Consider the following 21,913-nt stretch of genomic DNA (forward strand, 5'->3'; position numbering starts at 1 on the left):
TTACAGTGCTGCTGTGCCCATTACTCCAGAAACAGAACTAGCTCCAATATTCTTACAGTGTGCTTCTGCACAGACATACACACATGCTTTTGCAGAGGTCTCAACTGTACTATAAAGCGTGCTTTCTATAGATGATGGAGCACGTACGTAATTCTGAATCTTCTTGAAATAAATGCATACTTCAGTGAATTAAGGTTCAGAAGGGGACACTGCAACAGGAGAACTTATTCATGGAATTAATGAACCTAGTCATAGCAGCATTAGGTTTAAGATGGTCTCACACAATATACAAATTTAAAAGTTTTTCCATAATAACTTAAGATTTTTAAAAAAATATACAGAGATGTTTATATGAATGTATATCTAACTGTATTTAAAATATTTTTAGTATATACATTATAAGTATAAAAATGCAAATATGAATGCTCAGATAAATATCTATTGCACGTGTAAAAGCTATTCTATCGAAGGTACTTGAGAATGAGAATTTAATTCCACACTGTATTCACTACTCATTTTATAGCAAAGGTTTTAAAAATCTTCGTGCTCAAGATTCTACCAGATGAAAACTTCAAAAGTACTATACACCACCATCCAGAAATAACTAAAGGTGAGAGGGCAGGAACACCACCACTGGACTAATGCAGGTCTCTGCCACACCTAATAGTTCCTAATAAAATATAAATTGGTAATTTTTGAAATAGCATCACTAAGCAGTTCATTAGTATACTAGTGGGACAGGTTCCCAACCTGTGAGTGTCCTGTAGGACCAGTTCTACTTTAGATAAAATAGAATTATCCAGAACCTTCAGTTTTCACTAATCATGTTAGAATTTTCTTTAGACAAGATTAAGAAACAGACAGATGACAGAGTACCAGAACTTTTTCTGTTGTAACAGTAACAGAAAAAAATAAAAAATAATAATAAAAAAAAACAGGTCCTTGGTAGTAGCATATTCCAAAGCCAGTTGTCTGCTGAGTGAATACATTTCTGTAGCTATCAGACCTTACTAACAAGGTTACTTAGATTTTAGTACCTGTGATAGCATAGGTACAAGAGTACATCTGAGCTGGCTTTGAAAAATCTAGTTCATGTAATACTCCTACAGCTGTTCCAATCTGTTTATTTGATGGCAGGATACACAGTTAGGTTAACCAAATTGTTGAATTCATCTACCTGTCTTCCATCCTGTCATGGTTTTATGATTTTTGGTTATCAGTATTCCACATCATGACATCATGCAGTGTACTGGGAGTTAAAGAGCAAATGCTCTACGTCTGGGTACTTATACGGAAGAGAAGAAGAACTACGTTCCCCAGAAGACTGTTTGAGTACTGTTGTCGTTCCTGCTCAGGGGAACAGATATAAGGCCTGTAGGTCACCTGACCTGGTTCCTCTTCGTCTTCTTCTCATCTTGTCGTGCTTGTTTTCGGATCATCTAGCTGCTGCTCCTGACTGCATGCAGGGCTTCAGTATTAGTGTAAGGCCTTTACCTCTCAGACAATCCTTCTCTCAATTATACTTGGTTTTATTAACAATTATATTGAATTATATTGTATCATAGTGTGTTATCGTGCATTCCGATACTATATTTAGTAAATTAGTTTGTTTCTCCTCAGATCGTTGCCACTGTTTTTTTTAATTATTCTTTTTTGGGGGGTTCCCGTTTTCCTTTTCTGGAGGCGCGGATTTTGCAAAAAAAATCCCTCCGCCCCACTAGTCACAGAACCGAGTCAGACCAGCCCATAAACTGTCAACACATCCTCTTGCTAGAAACTTGTTTCTTATTAACATTTAGTTTACTTGAGTCCTCATAGACCTTTTTATCCACACTCTATTCCTCTTCTGTGTATAACTGGATCTCCTATCTTAGTGAGGGAGCATAAAAAATGCTCTAAACACGACATTGCAATCAGATAACAATATGACAATTAGACCTTTTCCCATGTAGTCTGAGAAACATCTTTAAATACTCCTGAATTCTGTCTTCTCCTGTGATTCTGAAGAGGTATTTTGATTCAGCATCAGAGTAATTCTGTAAAGGTTGGTACACAATAGATTTAGAACCAAGATTTATATATTTGCAGGTTTGGGTAGCAGTTAAAAAGCAGTTCTGAAGGCTTTGTGAAATTAAAAAATAACAAAGAAAGAGGTGCATATATAAATTTTTGGACCTGAATCAGAGCATTTTAAAATGAGAAAATCCTTTCACAATCTGGCATTTACAGGCCTGAAACTTGTAATTACAGAATGAGTTCACCCTCTAATGATCCAAGGGAGAAAGTTGACTGGATTAAAAAAAGTATGATAAATTATCTCTAAGAGCAAAATAGAATTCTACAGGAAAGAGTTTTCAGGAAATAGATTCCAATAAAATTTAATATTTTTTTATTAATAAATAATTTTTGTCTTAAAGACTACATTTTGAAAAATTAGATGAAATCATGTTTAAAAATATTTTTTTTCAGAGTTTGAATTTTGCTTTCATAATAACTTTCCAAATGCAAAGTCATATTTCAATTTAAAATCTAAGACGTTTTTTGAAGTGTTGAAACATTTTGACATAATTTAAACCCTTAATTTCATTTTTTGTCTAAAAAAATGAAGTCAGAGTTTCAAAGGAAAACTTATTCCTACAAGAACATGTTTTCTAACAGGAAAATAGAATAATTCATTTGGAAAATCTCCAAGTATCTTTAGCCATTTTTATAATAACAAAGCTAACAGTTTATTATAAATTGCAGCTCTACAGACAACTTGTTTAACATTGCTTAACAATTGCTTAACAATTAATCCCATTCAAGGTATTCTGGTTACCGCAGGTTACACAAATGATGTCTTCCAGAATGAGGCAAACAAACATCTTTTTTCTATGTGAGCTCCTTGCTATCCTATTTATCTTTCAGCCATAGTTGCAGGTCATTTTCAAACTCAGCCAGATTTAATTAAAATCAGTATAGTAAATTTGTAATACTTTGGAAAATTCCAGTCTGGATATTTGTATAATATTTCTATGACTCTTTGCTAGTCCTAGTTGCTAGAATTAGAAGACAGCACCCACAGGAAAGGAAAAGCATATGCTGTGTACAAGGACAACTGCTATTCCATCCATTGTAAAAAATCCTCTGGTGATTCTCATTCATTGTGATTGGGCCAGGATAAAATTGGAAGGCTGAAAAAGCCAGCAAAACTGTAAACATATTTATAGCAAAAGATTGTTCATCTGTATGAATTATTATGAAAAAGGATTTATTATTTTTTTTAATGTGGAAAACCAAAGAAATTATGAGCTAATTTAAAAGCATTCATGACATAATTACATTATTGTGTGCTCTGTTTGTTGCTTGACTTAAAAGTCATATGATTTCGGTAAAATTTCAAAGAAAACCTTAGTAAATCATGATAGATAATGTTTATTGAGAATAGATTTTCTGAGTACCTAGGATATTGTTTTAAAGTAGAAAACAGGCAGGATTACAGAATGCATACTATGTTCTTATGATGTTTTTTCATAAAGATGCTACATTGTACCTTTGATAATGAACTTATGTTGCTCAGTATGTTAAGATTAGAAAAAGTTTTGTGGACGCAAAATCTATCAGAATCAATTAAGAACTCTGAAACCATTACCTTTATTGCTGCCTCAAGACTTAATGCATCATTTGCAATGGAAGCTAGTGGTAGCGTTTCTCTTCTGTAACATTCTGAGCTTTTTTTTTTTTTTTTTTTTTTTTTTTTTTTGTACTGATGTATGTACTATGTACATGTCTTAGAACTAAGATTACTTAATGAGGGCAAAAGGGTGCATCACATGATATAACATGGCCTTCTTTTTAGGGACATTATTATCAAGTATAAAACATGCTATATCACATTTCATATCTATCTTTTCATCACACTCTAGTAGATGGTTTCTGGACCATAACATTCTTATGTTGCTTTACTTGCAGTGTTTCAATTACAGTAATGACCAGTAAAAATTAATGGGAGCTTTTAAGTGATGTGAGATCACCCTCCACAGGAAATACTGCAGAATGCAGAATTCCATGATGTTTTGCAAGTTCCAAAAATATATCCATGCACTGCTATACCTTTTCAAATACTATACAGCATTCTTTACCTATAGTATATCCGTCACTCCACATCTACCAAAACTGTGAAAACCAACAGAAAACCAACCCCTTGAGAACAATGAAACATTCTTAGACACTGAATTCTCAAATCTCTCAAAAGACACATTCTTAAATACAAATAGAGAACTGTGACATAGGATTTGTCACAAATTTTCAATAGTCTTCCACAATGCTCTCTCCTCTGCTATAAGTTCAGTAGATGATAAACAGAATTGGGGAAAAAACAATCACGCCTGTATTGCTATTTTATTAACTCATATATATAGCTCCAGATGCTGTGCCTTTAAATAAAAGCATATTTCAATAAAAGTATAACTGCATTTTTGCTAAATTCAAAGCAGAAGTCATCCATACTATTATGTCTTTTCTCACATGTAAGCCCAGACAGAAGGTAATTAGAAAACATATACATGAAACATATATAAACAAAAGTCCCAGAAATGAGGAATCTGTCTGTGCTATCTTCCAAAAGAACTTAATCAAGTCTGGATAGTACTCCATCTACTTATCCTCTTCCAATCCTAGGTGTTTGTCCTCTGCATAGAAACATATGGATGACACAGCCAGACTGTGCAATAAAAGAATTTTAAGACATAAAACGTTGGTAAAACTAAAAATTAAAGACAAAGCAACAAAATAATGTACTTCCCCTCTTGTAGATAATTTGCTACAATCAGTAATTTGAGAGTTATAGCAGAAAGGCAAGTAAAATTCTCTACACGTGTCTATCCTCTACAGAGCTGAGATTAATCCCCAGAAAATCAATTTAAAAGGCATAGCATTGCCTCATTCATTTCATGATTCAGTGGCATTGCCTTTTCTCCTCTACTCAGCCCATGTCTGGGCATGACATTGTTTACCATCCCCTAACCTGAACTTTTTTCCTCTTCACACCTATTGCTTTACCACTCTACCTGAAAACAATCAAGAGCACACAATAGCATTCCTGTTCTAATGTTACTCTCACTTTTTATTTTATCCCATTTGAGAATCCTTCTAAAGTTACTGTCCTCTAAGAAGGCTGTTCATACAACCAGAGAATAATGACAAGCCCTGGTCCTTTTCCCAGGTCATCTCCAAAGATGGACACTGGCCACAGCTGCATATGCGTCTGATCCGTGATCTACGGACACGGCTACATCTTTCTGAGGTGAGCAGCACTTCAGTATTTCAAACTGCTCTGTTCTAAGCAGATTATGAAGTTTAGAAGCAGCTATTACAGAATCACATACTTGCAGGGGTTGGAAGGGAAGTCCCTCCCCCTTGTTAAAGCAGGTTCCCTAACTGTCACACAGTTCCTGTTTTTAATTTGGACTCATGATCAGCTTTTAGTAAAGCATCTGTGGATAATCAGTAAAGACAGTGCTGTCTCTGTATCATCTTACATCATGATTTTCATGGTTTTTCTCTGTCCTACATCGTGCACTGACAGCGAGCAGGATATTTCACACAAAAATACAAAGAAATATCAGAGCAGAGATTCTCAAACAATCTGTTCAGATTCCAGTACCTCACAGCCACAGATGCCATATGTGGGAACAGTGCAGCAGAAGCTGAGGGCTTTGCAGCTGGCCAGAAACTAGCACAGCAAGATGCAGACGCAGCCCACCGCTTCCACCTCCCCTCTCACCTGGAGATTATTCAAAAGGTATTTCTGGGCGCAGAGCTTCCACTGATTCTCAGCAGAAAGAGAGGCAACAACACTCCACAACCTCCAAAGAGAAAACAAAAATGGATATCTGGCAGGTGTGAGAGGGGTAGTGATTATTGCTTTTTTGACATGCCTTTTGGCACCAGTAGCATACACACTATGCTTTGAGACCTCTTTTACTACACATTTGAATGAGTGTGAATATAGGTTCTTTCCAATTTTTTCCTGTCCTTCAAACAATCAAAACATTCATCATCTCATGATTCAATCCTACTATTTATGCTTAGCAAATTAGCATTGTTTGCTTGAATTTCACAGATGAATTATCAAGGGGAAAAATATACATATATTGTCTATAATTGAATGAACATGTGCTTTTGTTTTTCCTCTTCTGAGTGTCCATGAATTTTATGCATTAAAAGAAATACCTTTTCAAACAATGTATCTACTTTTACCACTCAAAAATTCCAAAGCCTAGAACACTGGAATTTCAGTCTCATCTTCCAAATCTAAATCTATAAGCAAAAACCCCTTAAAGACAATCAATATACTTTATTACCATAATAACTATAAAAAGAAATGTTGATAAGTTATTGTAAGTGCACCCTTTATTTTACATCTAGTATTTATGATCCTTAATATTTAATCTCTGGGAAAGAGAAAACAACTAAATAAATTTTAAGAAAGCTCTGAAATTCCCATCCAAATGGGGTGACTTTTGAATAACCACGTATAATCTAGAGATTTCTGACAACTTGTAGAAGAAATTTATTTAACATGTCAATTCAGGTCAAGTTCGTATTACTGAATTTTACAGGAACAATTACTGGCATGAGAACAGAGGAAGGCAATGAATATATTGAAAGATTAACGGACTAGAGCATGCACTGAAATACCCAGCTAAGATTCTCCAGAAAAAAATACTGTCAGCCTGATCTTGAAACCACAAACACAACCATAAACTTTTTTTTTCCAGTGATACTAAGACAACGTCAAAAGATTCTGCAGTCACAAAAAACTCACAGATCTGTCAAAACTCATCTGCCTATTTATGTTTTGTTAATTCTTTTTCTAAATTTCATTTCCAAATGTGTTTCCCCAATTCATGTAACTAAAATTATCTTTCCATTTTCAAATGTTGTTGATACTCAAGAAGCTAGTTGTTTCTTCATTTCTCCTATACCTAAACACACATTCTCTGAAAATTTCTAGTAAAAAAAAAGCCCTCCAATACACATATTAACTTATTTTAAACACATTAACTCCAATATTACATATTAACTTCTTTTGTAAAACCTGAGATTATATTTGCAGTACTTTGGTTTTCAGTCTAAAATTATGCTCTTTAATCAGTAAGCAGTTTCGTGATTTACTTATACCTCAAGTATGGCAGTTTTTTTTTTCAGACCAATAATTAATTTGACCTTATTTGAACCCTTAAAATTAATCAATTCATTCCAAACTTAAAAGAAGATTGGAACCAACAACTACCACATTTCTACAGAGCTGTCTACTTTTCTGAGTAGAAGTTAGATACATCTAGAACAAAAACAACATAAAACTTGATTTTGTATCAACCTAGCAGAAATTATCTGTAGTACTTGAAGATAACATGATTGTTTTCTAAAACAAGCAAGATCATTTTATAAAGAAAGATTTTAATCTGATTCCCTTTCAATTCTTTTAAATCTCATTTCTACAGTTGCAAAGAGTAAGCTGACTTGTGAGACAAATCATTTAATTCAGAAATTGTCAATCAAACCTGAAATTAACTCTGATTCAGAAACAGAGAAGGTAAACCAAATATCTCCTTCCTTACTTTCATGGTTTTTATAACTGCTTTGTGTTAGTGTCATTGTCCAGTGACTTGAGTAATTGTAAAACAAAACCAGAAAGTGATACTGTGTTAATAAAACAAGGGGGAAAAACTGATGGGAATAATTATCTATAACATAGCTTCAAGGACAATTAAAATGCAAGTAATATGCACCCCTTAAGTTTGAACTGAGACAGAAAAATACTCTTAACATGAGTTTCGTTAGGCAAGTTCACTGTTGCTAGATGTAGCAATGATTTGTGGTAAAGTAGCAGTGATTTTCTGAAGTCAAAGTACACTATTGATGATTTAAGTTCTGCAGCTCTATCTAACAGCAAGAAAACACTTCAACAACATTTTTTGCTTCTGCGAGAAAAAGTTGTTTCTATCTCAGTATAAGATTTCTATTTTTCTTTCTACTTGATTTTTAGAGAAAATATTTTCTATTGCACTTTTTCCATTGTGCTTGCTTCCACTCATTCCCAACATACCAATTTTAAATGCCTACCTTCCTGTCAGATCTGTAAAAAACAACATAAAACCCTGAGAATGACGTGAGAGGTTTCATAGTCCACTCCAGACAGCCATGAAGATGACTACCGAGGACAGGGATGCCAGGAACCGTTCACTTTGATCCAAATAAGCAAATACTTTTCTCAGATTGCTACTCCTCAGGTTTTTTAAGTTACATCAAACCCTGACCATGCTGAGTTCACAATCATGAAATAACTTGAAAAGCTGTGAAGTGTACCCTGAAGCAGACCATGACCTTCATTTATAAATAAGCTCAAAAAAAGCAACCTTTTTAAGGTTCAGGCCAATGACTGAAATATTCTCGGTTTTCTTGTAGTTAGTAAAAACAATTTAGAGCTTTGGAAAGCATCTATACAGATAAAAGATTAATCAAATTCATGCAACAGAATCAATCACTTAGAATGCAAATTTCTAACCTCATCAGTTTGGGAAATACTTGGGCTGCATAAGGAGTTCAATTTCCTGTTGTAACTGAATATATTTAATCAACTTCAGATTCAGTTACACCTACCATATTAAAACAGGAATGATCCCTGAAGAAACTTGAAATGATAGGTAATCTAGAACATAAGATCATAAAGGGACTTTATTGGTCGTTGAGACCATTCCCTTGCCAGTGCTAGAGCAGATAACCACATCACAAAACCAATTGGTCAAGCTCTATTTTGAAAGGTATTCATTTTGTGGTGTTTGTTATTTTCTCTTTTTCTCTCCTATTGTGATTCATCCTTCTCCTTTCCTAAAATGCAAAACCCAAATTTTTGTTTTATTTTGAATATTTCAAACATAGAAACATATATGTATGTCAAACATACAAAATGCTATCTGGTATAATGCTGACTCCTTAAGTAAACGACTTCTTTAAAGTGAAAAAAATAATAATTATAGGAGATCAGGAAAAATTGAAAGTGAAGAAAATTAAGACAAACTGTTTCACTTTCAGTCTACATCTCCATTACTCTAAGTTTCTGTTTAGTTCTAGTTTTTTGTTGTTTGTTGTTGTTTTAGTTTTTTTTGTTTTAGTTTGTTTTTTTCATTTTTGTATAGAGACTATTGTCTTCTAGTACTAATTTCACATCTTTTTTCAAATCTCCATCGCAGGTTTCTTCTCCTTTACTCTTGTTCCTAAAATTTATGGTTTTTGAGAACAAGTTTTTCTTTTGAGCATTAGCTATTAACACTTAAAAGTACCCTGAAGCTGATAAAAATGGAAAAGGAAGAAACGCATTTATAACCAAAACGTCAGATATCATCTCATTTACCTCATCACAGCCTAATAGTATCAGATTTCTCCATCCATGCTTTTATCCACTACACAAGATTATTCCTTGCAGCTGAACCATTAGCCAACTTAGGTTAGGTTTTCTCTAACTTATACTTGTATGTCAAACAGGTATCAATACTGTGAGAACATCTCATCTTCACTTCTTGCTTCTATGTCTACAAACAGATTTTCAGGTAAATAAAAATACTATAATATAGCCTACTGCAAATGTGGATTTTCATTTTTGACTGAAATGCTGAGATTTTAAAACGTAATTCCTTCCTATAGTAAGATAAATGTCACTTCCAAAAAAAGGTTATATCTTATATTTAATGAACATGCATAACATGATGGAAAGCTCAACAACAACAGCAGCAGAACAGCAAGATCCCAGCCAGCAGTGAGTGAGGATTCACTCAGACATGATCAGCAGTAGGCATGGAGAGAAAGAGACACACACACACACACACACACACACACAAAAAAAAAAAAAAAAAAAAAAAAAAAGCCCAGAAGAAGCTGCTTGCCTTCAGAAGACCCCAGGTATACACAGATATCCAAAGAGATAACTTGGCTTTAGAAAATTTTTAGCCAGCTGTAATTTTGAATTAGGAAATTGTTAAGTGTCTGATGCATGTCTAGGAAGCAAGTTAATATCAAATGCTATACTATTACGGTTGTCACTGAGAAATACACACATATTTTTGTCTGAAACATCAAAAAATTTTAGACCGATTCTTCAATTAAAACTTGGAATCAAATTTCATAATATTATGTGATGATATACTCAAATTTTCTTAAGCAATTTAAGTGGAAACTTCAATATAAAGTCAAAATTATTTTGGAAATGTGTGTATAAACAATAATTAATATGCAAGCATATTAAACTTGCTGCTAATTTGTAAAGATTATAAAATATTAAATATTTATATAATATGATCAGTTAAATGTCCATAAGAACTGCTTTATCACAAGCTATCAAAACCAAACATCTGTAGTGCCTGTCCGAATTATGTCTCACTATACAAAATTAAATCTGGCAGAATAATCCACTAGAAATACCAGTCATTGTTATGGATTAATTCAGGTAACTTTAGCAGGTTTTTTGCATTGTTTTTATAGATAGTAAATTTCATTTTATTTCCATTTTGTTTCATGTTAAATTTTTGTGGCACATAAGCAGAATTGCAAAGTTCAGCTGATTTTATGAACAATTACAAATGATTTACAAATGCCAAACTGATTGTGTTCGTTGTCATTGTTTTCTGCCCCTGCTGCTGTATTCTAAGTTTCTAAATATAGAACATAAAAAATAGACTATATTGTACTAACCTTCTCAAGAGTGCTAACAGTGAAAAGAAAAACCTATTTTACTGTGTAACCTATTCCACTTGTAAAATGTCATGTCTTCTGCAGACAGTAACTATCACAATAGTTCTATCCATTATTTTTAGATGTATATTTTTAAAAGTTTCTGCAAAACTAAAGAAACCAAAACAATCTCTAACATCTTTTTTTTTTTTTTTAGTAGGTGACAAATGGCATCATATATATGAATCACCCAGGTGAATGAGTTATTTTGAATTGCATTACTCATACCACTCTGTTGATGCTTCATGAAGAGCTCAGATTGGATGTTCTATGTAGAAGCATAAGTACCTTTCCCACTGTGGTGGGAAATATGTAAGACCTGTTATGCGGAATTAGACTTCCTTCAAATAACCTATCATTACTGGAACACGAGAATGTCAGAACTGTTTCAGCCATATGTTGGAGCGTAACAGCTTATGAAACAGTTTCAGAAAACATGAAAATATAGATAAAAGGTTCACAAATTAAAATAACCAGTCAGGAAGAGAGGCAGCTACCACAGAAATAAAAGTACTGGGAAACAGGTGGTTTCTTATTCTTTTTATATGTCTTAGTAAAGATATGAAACCAAATGTATGTTGCTGTGCTCAGTATGAACATAAATTTAACTGGCCACAATGTTGTGATTGTGCTTGTTCTCAATGCTTGTTCCAAGAAGAAAAAAATGGCACACAGTGACATTCATTGATGCTTGCTTAAAGTTTATGGAGACCAAAAAGTGATCATGAGCACAGTGCTGCAGCAGGAGGTGCATTTTAGCGGTGGTGACAGCAATGTGAAAGACAATTCATGTTCTGGACAGCCATGCACAGCTATCATACAACAATATGAAGAACATCTCAATCAGCACATCTGTACAAATTGGCTAATAACGATGACTGTCTTGAAAAAGAGTATTTTGTAGCTGACAATTTTCTCTATTATAAATAGTGTAATTGAGCTCTTTATATCTGCTGTAGGAGACATTACTTTCTATTCCAACTGTAAAAACTTGGCATCCTTTTTCAACAGCCTAAATATCATTCTTGCTTGTACGTCAGTTTTCTTTTTAGAGTTTTCCTTGAGTTTAAGGTAGTGGTGTGTCCTTTGATTCACCTTCATCTTTTGCTCTGCTCTTGTCCTTAGAATTTCATCTGGATTTAACTACCAATATTTTTTTCCCATTGCTTACTCTAAATACCCTTATTGAAAATTACATAGAGATACAAGATTTCTCTTTTTTCAAGACTGTGCAAATCAGTAGAAAGATTTATATTAATTTAAAATACTTTTGGAATGAGCCTATATTAATATTACATGTACAAAATTATGTTGCCTAGTGATGAACTGAGCTGAGACTTCTCAGCTGTAAAGGAGCTAGCTGTTGTTTCACATTCTAATGTTGCTCAGCACTTCAAAGGAGGAGGACTGTGCTCTTGCAGGTTACTTATATTCCCACAGAAGCTCCAATTTGACATGGTATGTTACATGGTTCTAGTGAATTCTGCTTATTTTCATTTATGGAAGAAACTGATAGTATATTAATGATACTCTAGGTGTCATTTAGATATCAGGTAGAGGCCTACAGACTCATTCTTAATTATAGTGACAAAATAAAAAAAGCCAAAACTTCATCAGATGAAAAACGATCCTGATGTTATCAACAGTTTCTTCCAAATAACCCTATTATTTTTGACTGAGGATAAATTATATTTTCCCATGCAAAATATGAAGTACAGTAATAAGAACCATAATAAACTTTTCGATTTAAATTGCCCAATTAGTTCAGATACTAAATGACATAGTAGGTTAAGCTGTATACATCAGGATAGCAACGAACATGTTTTTTTCCCTAACCTTTTTCAGTAGTGCATTACCTATATGCATTTCTAAATAGTAGCTAATATCACCCATTTTCTTTCTATTCTGATTATTATAGGAAGATTAAGCATTTATTGCAAGTTAGGAGAGAAAAAACGCTGAAAAGAAAGCTGAAAGAAAATTGAGGCAAAGACAAAGGACAGTTATTAAATTTGAGAACTCTATCAGGGAAGAAGAAAATAAACGATATGACAGACTAGAAGTGTATTAGGGTTTGATTTTCGTTTTTATGCACATCTTGGTGTGATAAAGGTAACACATTGAAAAGCACTACAAGTCCACAAAAGCCCTGAATATCAAGGTGGCTAAAGTCTATCTCTTTAATTGCCATCTCATGTTACAACATGTATGGGTTGCTCTGAAAGTAATGCCTCCTATTCATTTCCATGGAAAATACAACAGATACAAAGAGTGCAATAACACTAATTGACAGAGCAAATTCTCACCTACAAAACACTCTTTTTCAACATAGTCACTATCATTTTTAAATGTGATGAACAAGAGCCTGCATGCCACACTTGTAAGAATCTGCACCACTGGAGGTGACCACTGCCGCTACCGCTAAAATGCACCATCCACTGCCTCACTGTGCATACATTCACTGGTTGGCCTCCATAAATGCTCTGCAAGTGTCAGTGAGTGTCAACAGGTGCCATTTTTTCAACATGGAGGAATTCAGTGACACACCTTTGCTTCTTCTGCACTTTCATGTCAAATACTATATTGTCATACTGCCCCTCTGCTGCCATCTGTCACACAGAAATAAAATGTAACAAAATACTGGCGGGAAAGTTCATCCTCTACTGCCATGCCACCAACATCTTTTTCTGATATGGGCCAAAATAAGAAAATAGGAGGCATTACTTTTGGAGCAATCCTAGCAGATTTCCACTTAAAATGTTCAACATAGTTTTCAGAAGACTAGGCTTCAATTTGTGCTCTGTCACCAGTTTTCTGCATGACTTTAGAAAAGTTGGTTTATTTCTTTCTGTTTAGTTTAACTTCATGTTTTGTTTCCTTGGTTGCTACGTTTTGTCTAACATTATTTGTTTAGGTTGGGGCATAGATTTAGGCAAAGACTGTTGTTTTCTCAGAATGCATGCAGTATTTTATAAGAAAGGGCCATTGTTTTGGTTGACTGCTGTAACAGTCAAATAGTAATTCAGCCAAACACCATCAGGTTCATGCTACTATAGAAATTCTATAAGAATGCTAAAAGACAGACACCCACAATGTGTAACAACCCAGTTCTTTTTCTAATGAATATGTGAAAATGAAATAAAATGAATATATTATCTTTTCCCATTACTTCTTTTTGAATGTAATCTCAAAACACCATTTTTCAGCCCCATATAACAGACGGAACCCATTCTCACTGAGAAAACTAACTTTCTGCCCCGAGAAAGTAACAACATATCTAAAAAAAATAGCAGCATTTAACTGAGAGGTAAAATGAACTAGACAATACAGTACCTCTGGCACTTACATGGTTAGCAAACATGCTAACATTCTCCTTCATAAATACTATAGTTTATACATTATTGGCAATTACTACAAAAAACTTATGAAAACTACTAGATTCACTAATGTCCTCCTGGTTTATGATTTGATATAAGACACGTAAGACATTAACAGAAGTGCTCCATCCATGCTCAGTGGCTCATACCACTTCACAAAAGTGAAAAGTGTTCCTTAAAGTATTCCTTAAAGTGTTCTGAACCGTGAAATGCAGCAGTAGTGAAAGCCTTACATATGTTTTTGTACACGAGTAGAAGTTGTTTCGGTTAGAAAAGCATTTATCTCTTTAAGCTCTGTCCCCATGTATACGTACATTTGTATTTTTGCAGATGTTTATCTTCTTTTGTTTCAGCTATCACTGGGAAACAGGAAGCATATTATTACATACTCAGGAGGGAGTCTTCTTGGTGGTTTGTGTGCCCATAACCTCAGTGGACCCTGGAATCTAGTAAGAGTTTTCTTGTGCTGCCACATTCTCAATACAAATGGCCTCTTCAGAAAATGCATTGGCAGGCACACACTAGCCCATGTTTAGTATGAGTTAGTAACATTTTTTCCAGTTTGTAAGTCATCCAAATTCAGGTGTCTTTCACACAGATAAACAAAACAGCTCTCTGACCTTATGTTGACCCTTCCTTCTATTTTTTCCAGCTTGAAAATGTCAAGATTTTATTTAAAATATGAAAATGCTAGGTTTCTTGATGCAGAAAACAAGGCTTGTTTTGTGAAGATAAGGAAAACAAAAACAAAAACAAAAAGAAACACTTTTTTTCCCTTTTCAAAGAATTGTTAATATTTTAGACTAAGTTTAAAAGTACTGTTCAGTGTTCAGCTAAAACTGTCATTTTCAAATCAACCAACAGCAATAGGAAGAATAATCTTACTGTGAATTTAAATTGCAAAAGTGGCTGCAATTTTTAAAGGATATTTTAAAAGGTGCCAACAGCTTGTCACTAATTTATTCTATTTCTCCCACAGTACATTTCCAAAAGTTTAAAAAGGGGAAAGTGAATGCTGACACCAATTTATACAGCTTGAAGATATGCTGCAATATACTTTAAAATGATGCATGATCAAATTTCAGAGCTATATCTAACTTATCACTGAAATAAATAAATGAAGTCTCCTACTGATCTTGCTCAAACATATTGACAGTCTTTTCAAAACCAACATTCATGTCTACACGTGTTATATGGAACTCCTTAAGAATACTGTTAGTTAAACAAAAATTTTATAGGCAAGTGAAGAAATTTAAATAAATATAGCCTCAATTATACCTATTCTCATAACTGTTTCAAACAAACATCTTCATTGAGCTAATAGTCTCCAGTGAAGAGTAAACAAACATTCTAAAAAAACTAAACAGTACTGTAATTCCAAATTGATTTTTTGGTTACTCAGCTGTTACACACATGGATTTTAATTTCCTCAATTCAAAAAGCTTTAACCTGTAACAAATCTCTTACTTCTTCTGAGAAAAAAAAAAAAGTCAGTATTTCCTTGAGTCCTTAGCGAAACTGTCAGTTTGAAATAATGAAGAGGATGGGGGTCAAGATGTAATTGTATTGTTTTGATGAAAGATATTTTTCTTCCCATTATCACTGCTTATCAAAATATATACCATTTTGGGAGAAATATATATTGATCAATACGCTAAAAAAATAAAAAGGAGAGAGAGAGAGAACTTAGTGTATTTATCTCAATATGAATTAGTATATTACTTTGAGCACATGTTGTATTTCCTATTTACACTAGAGAATCTTGTGATAAAGACCTAGACAGGTTCGAGCAGTGAGCACAGGAGAAACTCACGAACTTAAAGACAAGAGCAAGTTCTTAGACATGGGGCGTGGCAACCCCCATTATCAATACAAGCTGAGAGACAAAAGGATTGAGTATAGCCCTACTGAAAAGGACTTGTGAGTACTGGTGGATGGTAAGATGTACATGAGCCAGCAATGTGCCTTCGCAGCCCAGAAAGCCAATTGTATCCTGGGCTGCATCAAAAGAAACATGGCCTGCAGGTTGAGGGAGGTGATCCTGTGCCTCTTCTCTGCACTAGTGAGATCTCACCTGGAGTATTGTGTCCACATGTGTAGTCCTCGGTACAGAAAAGACATGGACCTATCAGAGTTCATCCAGAAGAGGGCCACAAAAGTGATCCAAGGGATGGAACACCTTCCTTATAAGGACAGACGGAGATGGGACTGTTGATCTGTTGAAGAGAAGGCTATCTAAAGGAGGGCTGTAAGAATGAAGGGAACAGATATTTTAGCTGGATCTGTTGTGATAGGACAGTGGGAAATGGTTTCAAATTAAGAAAGGGGAGATATAGATTAGATGTAAGAAAAAAGTTTCTTATGATATGGGCAGTGAATCACCGGAACAGATTGTCCAGAGAGGTGGTGGATGCTCCGTCCTTGGAGGGCCCTAAGCAATCTCATTTAGCTTTAGGTGTCCCTGATAATTGCAGAGGAGTTGGAGTAGATGACCTTTAAATGTCCATTCCAATTCAAATTATTCTATGATTCTATTTAATAAATTTGGGTGAAAATGAACTCAGGAACATTATAACATAAATCTTTTACCAACAAGATCTGTGATTTCAATTTTTATCACAACAGCTATTAGAGAGATTACTTTAGTTAGAAGAAAGAATTAAAGTGGAAACACAGTGTTATGTTTTTAGGGTACAGGTAAACAAATCTGCTTTCAGTTATTTTCAGTGATACTCTATATTGGCTTTGACAAACTAGCTAAAGGATTTTTTTTTCTTTGAGAGGTACCAAAATGGGAAGATGAAATGTATAGTAAAATGTCTTTCCACTGGAAATACATCTGTGTTTGAAGTCTCATCACAACAGCAGTCTCACCATCCTGAACATACCAGTTCCAACTCAAGAGCAGATACTTTCCATCTTCTAGGTGCTACTCAGAAACCTAAAATAAATAAATAAAAAAAAAAAAGCTACTGAAACTCTCTAGTTCATGGTTCAGAAAGGAGTAAGCAAAGTTTGAACTTGCCAAGTTTTCTGCATAGCTGAAAGGCGAGAGCCCTCTTTTCTCAGGAGTAGTCAGCCTGTTACATTTCCCCATAATCACATAATAAATTTCTCTCAGCACTGCAAGTCTTTTAGAAAAGTGCATGGTGGTATCCAGCCACAAATTATTGGATAGTGTCTTAGAAAGAATTACGTTCCTGTAGTAAAAAGGAATCTCCATAATACAGGTCAAGATGGAAGATATTAAGGTCCTTTGCAGATACTACTGAAGAGTAGTACAGACAGGTTTAAATAGCATAAAACAGAGAGAGCAGAAATAAAATATAAACCCATTTCATATATATTACATAAAAATGCACCCAACTATACTGAGAATGTTGAAGAGAGAGGCTGATATATTGCACTATATTATGAATATAAAACGACTAGCTAATGTTATAAAACAACAAGAGTAATGTTTCATTAAAAATGCTCTGAGTGGGATATTTCAGTGTAGTAATTTAGATGCAGGCAGTCATGATGACATTCAGCACAGCACATATTCAAATAGACAGTAATTTTCATAATGGATGGAAAACTCCCTGCAATACACATGCAGGGACGCATAGAAATCTAAGCTTTCTGTCCCATTTGACACATGCAAAGCCTAAGAATCTGGCTTTGTGTGGTAATGACTACACAGGCATTTAATAGGATAGAACTAATCTATTTGTTTCAAAAATATTGATGCCAGGAAATTGACTCGACCCACTGATTTCTATACTTTAATGACCAGTTTTACAGTGCTATACCACACAGCAGAACAGAGAACATGGTTGTGAATAGTTGGGTTAAAATGGTCACACCCTTTGCAAATAAGTGAAGAACAAGATGAAAACTTGTTTGCTGTGCATTACATTAGGAAAATAATAGCTGTGGCTACTCAGCGTCTCAAAGAGTAGAGATTGCCAGCGACAATACTATTTAATGGAAATTTAAATTTTGTTCTTAGAAGCTATAAAAATTTGAAAGGAAGACTAAACTGACATAAAACAACAGTTAAAACAATAACTGTTGACAATTAAAATAATAAGTGTTGTGGGCTCTTTTCTCGTAACATTTAGATTTGTTTTTAAGTTTCTAGGATTTAATGTAATAGTCTTTCAACTGTCTCTTACTGGAGGATACGATCAGTAAGGAACTTAGTAGTAAATAAATAGGCAGAAGTTCAGCACAGTGCTATGTATGAATGAGTACAAGGTCACCCTAGTAACCAGTTCACAGACTGCTAGCTGTCATTCATGCTACCTCCAGGTAAATCAATGTAAATATTTACATGCTGCACTGAATAATATTGATTAATCATTCTAATGTCCAGCAGTTCTGTGCAAGAAAACTGTACCACTGGTCATTCACAGTGTATGTACGTCATGAGTCCTTAATATCTTGTTTAGATAAACTAGCTCTTACCATCAGAACCTCTAAATGTTCAGCTTTGAAGTATCCCATCAGAGAATGCTTTTCTTCAGCTTAGTGCAGATATCTGCAATGGAAAACAAAATTTTCTTGTCAATAGCATATTCACTTGGAAGATCTCTGATAGATAGGCCTCTTGAAAAATAGTGTTATGTAAAGAAATTTGCGGGATGATAAAAATAGAGTGAAGAACTCTATTATAAATAGTTATGTCATGTATCTTAGTGCATGCTAATTATAGGGGTTTTTTTTGGCTTTTTTTTTTTTTTACAGTTCAATATGTTTAGAATACAAAAAACACAATTACACTATAGTAGTACACTATAATATTTTATCCCATTACTTGTACATTGAACTCAGTGACTACTACTTGACTAGATCATGATCACTTTTTGAATAAGCTGTACCTTCTGAAAAGGCAACCGGTCTAATCTGGATTTAGTAAGAAAGGAAGAAGCTGAAATCCCTCTTGGGTAGCTTGTTTCAGTGGTTACTGACTCATTTAAAAACAAAAAACAAAACAAAACAAACAAAAAAAAAAACAACAACTATGCAGGTCTGCCTAATCTGTCTTTAATTTCTCTGGTTTCAGTTTTTAGTCACTAGTTCTTGTTTTGCATCTCTCTGCAATGTTTAATATTTTTTCCCTAGCCAATGTCTCCAATGACTGTAATTGAGTCACTCCTCCATCTTCTTGATAAAAATAAGCAGATTGACACTTTCTATCACACTCATGATATGTTCCTGCATTTTCTCTTTGAGATGCTTTCGCACTGCTTTCCTCAGTTTCTTTTTCCAATATCCTTCAATACTACGTGCATCAAAACTTTTGAGACTATTCCAGTGTGTTATATGTCAAGATGTCACTCACTGTTCCCCAACTTTTCAATTTCCTTGGCATATAGAAATTCATGTCAAAATTTCAGAATACCATTGAAATTTAGTCTTCCTGAAGGAGACTATAACACCAAGGACAGATGAAGCTTTGGTTCGGAACAAGTAGAGTTTTAAGGTTATAAAAGAGATCTAAACATCCATGCAACACCCTATGTAAACAAGAATATGTGCTTTATCAGCCGCAGTAAACTTCACCAGCTTGGAAAACTTTGTGCCAGAAACCACAGGAGGAACAGAGAAGAAAACTTGTGATTGAAGAGATGACATTAAAGCATATATTTTAAGACAAGTGCCATGGGATAAGCAGATATCAGTAGGAAAGGCTCCCGTTGGTTTACTGTTCAGAACTTTTATGCATACACAACAAAGAGGACACTTAAGATCTTCACTAAAATTCTTAGTCTTCAGTAGCTAAGTGGAACTCATTTCTCTGTCCTGTTCCATAGGAACATGAAACTCTGTTCTCTGTATGGGATAAATGATCACTTAAAAAGGAAAAAGATCACTTGGGGCTGTTTTGAGCATCACAAGAAAGAATCAGATTCACATAGTCTTTCTTCTGATTTAAGCTTTTTATGAAGAGATACTGCTTCTTTAACAAGATTGTCTTGCTTGAAAAATGAGTATTTTCCTCTCAAAAAAATAAATTCTTTGCTGGCAGCCTCATTGGATGTTAAAAGTGAAACATGTAGAAAATAGCTACATTCTCTAATCAATGTAATGAGATGCTATTTTACAAGAAAAAATGGTAAGAAAGAAAAATGCTTTTGGAATTATTTGTATGGAAAGAAGGAAAGCAGTGCAGCAGTGTTACAGTTGTTGGCAGATCTATTTGCTTAGCTCTATGCCATTTTGCATAAGCCATTATCAACAGTACATTTTCATTTATAATTATCGGTGAGCACTCACGCAGCAAATATGTATGTCTTCTTGTTTCTTGTCATCTTGTCGTCTGTATTTTGTTCACATTTAGACTTCACTGTAAATGATTCGCATTCAGTGTCATCAAAATGCTTTGCCGCAGTTCTGCATAAATCTCATCAATAGTTGACAACAGACTGTTAAATGTACTGTACTAGATTCTTTGCTTTCAAAATAAAAAAGAGCACTCATAACTAGCAGAATGTGCCTCATAAGAGACAACCAAAAGATCTGCCATGTGGCAAATATTCTGCTGAGAACATGAAGGGAAGGCAAACTCAGTCCCCGAGTAATGAATCTGTTTCATCTAGGTTACCAGATAAGACATCTTAAGTTTACAAAAGGGGCAACTAAAGTTTCTAGTGTCTAATTACAGTGTTCAACTACTTTTTGCTATGGCAAAGCAAGCGTATAAATTCAGAATAATTCTAATCGAACAGAAGTGTTCATTAAAATAAGAACAGAGGGAATTATTATGTTTTTCAATTCAACAATATAATTTCACTGCTTGACTCCTTTTCTCAAAAAGACCTAAACAAGGAATAAATTCACTACTGAAATATATAATAATCAGTCCATTGATTTCAGATACTTAAAACTGTGTATTACTCACAGTCATTTTTTCACTTCTTTGTTTTTTAATCCATGCAGTATCACTTATTGGTATGTCCATATGCTGACTTTAATTGAACTGCCAGCAAAGCAACTGAGAAAAAGCAAATGAGATATCAGAGAAGAAACTTCTTAAAAATCTAATGTCCACTTATCCTTGACAGTTATTTGTAACTGTGTAATCTTCTGCTGTAAGTTTCTTGGAGAAAGTGGTGAACTGGAATTAGATCTTCCTGACTGGGAATAAAATGCTGACTTTTTTTTAACCTTCCAAAATTTATGAACCTATCTTCATCTTATCCTTTTACTCCTTAAACAGTTCCAGAATTTCATCTTTCTTTGTAACTCATCTGACCTTTCTTCTCTTGACTGTCTTAGCATATTTATATGTGTTTCTGATGTCCCATAATAAGACAGTGAAATGTTATATGAATATTAAATAGATTGGAAAGCCGACCTTATATGACACATAAATGAAAATCTTTTTTATGTATGTTACAATATAATCTTTGCTTTTTCATACTTGAATATTACTCTTTACTTATGTATAAGCTATAAGCTTATGTAACACCCAGGATTTGTTCTAAAGAATCCAAAAGGTTAGTTTGATGGGAAATATCTCCTAAAGACACAACGTTCACTGTGTGTGTTTAATGGAGTTCTGCTAATACAAGTAACAGCTAGATTGTCATTTGATTTAATTCCGTATGATTTAATTTCCTTTTCACTTTACCTCACAAATGAAAATTTGCACATCTACCTTTAATAAGTTAGCAATTTGCAAGAAACGTCTCCAATTTTTAGTAGGCAAGCAGTGTTTTCCAATTAAAAAGAATTTTCAAAAATTACAATTACACAATATTTACAATTACACAAAA

The 21,913-nt window shown here is 34.1% G+C and overlaps 1 long non-coding RNA gene across 1 annotated transcript; it reads left to right on the plus strand.

Annotated features, from left to right (window-relative positions):
• The first annotated feature begins 1,391 nt into the window (after positions 1-1,391).
• On the plus strand, positions 1,392-14,905 carry LOC112532568. Its single transcript, XR_003075493.2, has 4 exons — positions 1,392-1,481; positions 5,204-5,284; positions 9,529-9,593; positions 10,928-14,905. It is a non-coding gene; the product is annotated as an uncharacterized LOC112532568 (long non-coding RNA).
• Positions 14,906-21,913: the final 7,008 nt, after the last annotated feature.

This window comes from Gallus gallus, chromosome 5 (assembly GCF_016699485.2).
Source record: "Gallus gallus isolate bGalGal1 chromosome 5, bGalGal1.mat.broiler.GRCg7b, whole genome shotgun sequence".
In the NCBI taxonomy this organism is placed as follows: domain Eukaryota; kingdom Metazoa; phylum Chordata; class Aves; order Galliformes; family Phasianidae; genus Gallus; species Gallus gallus.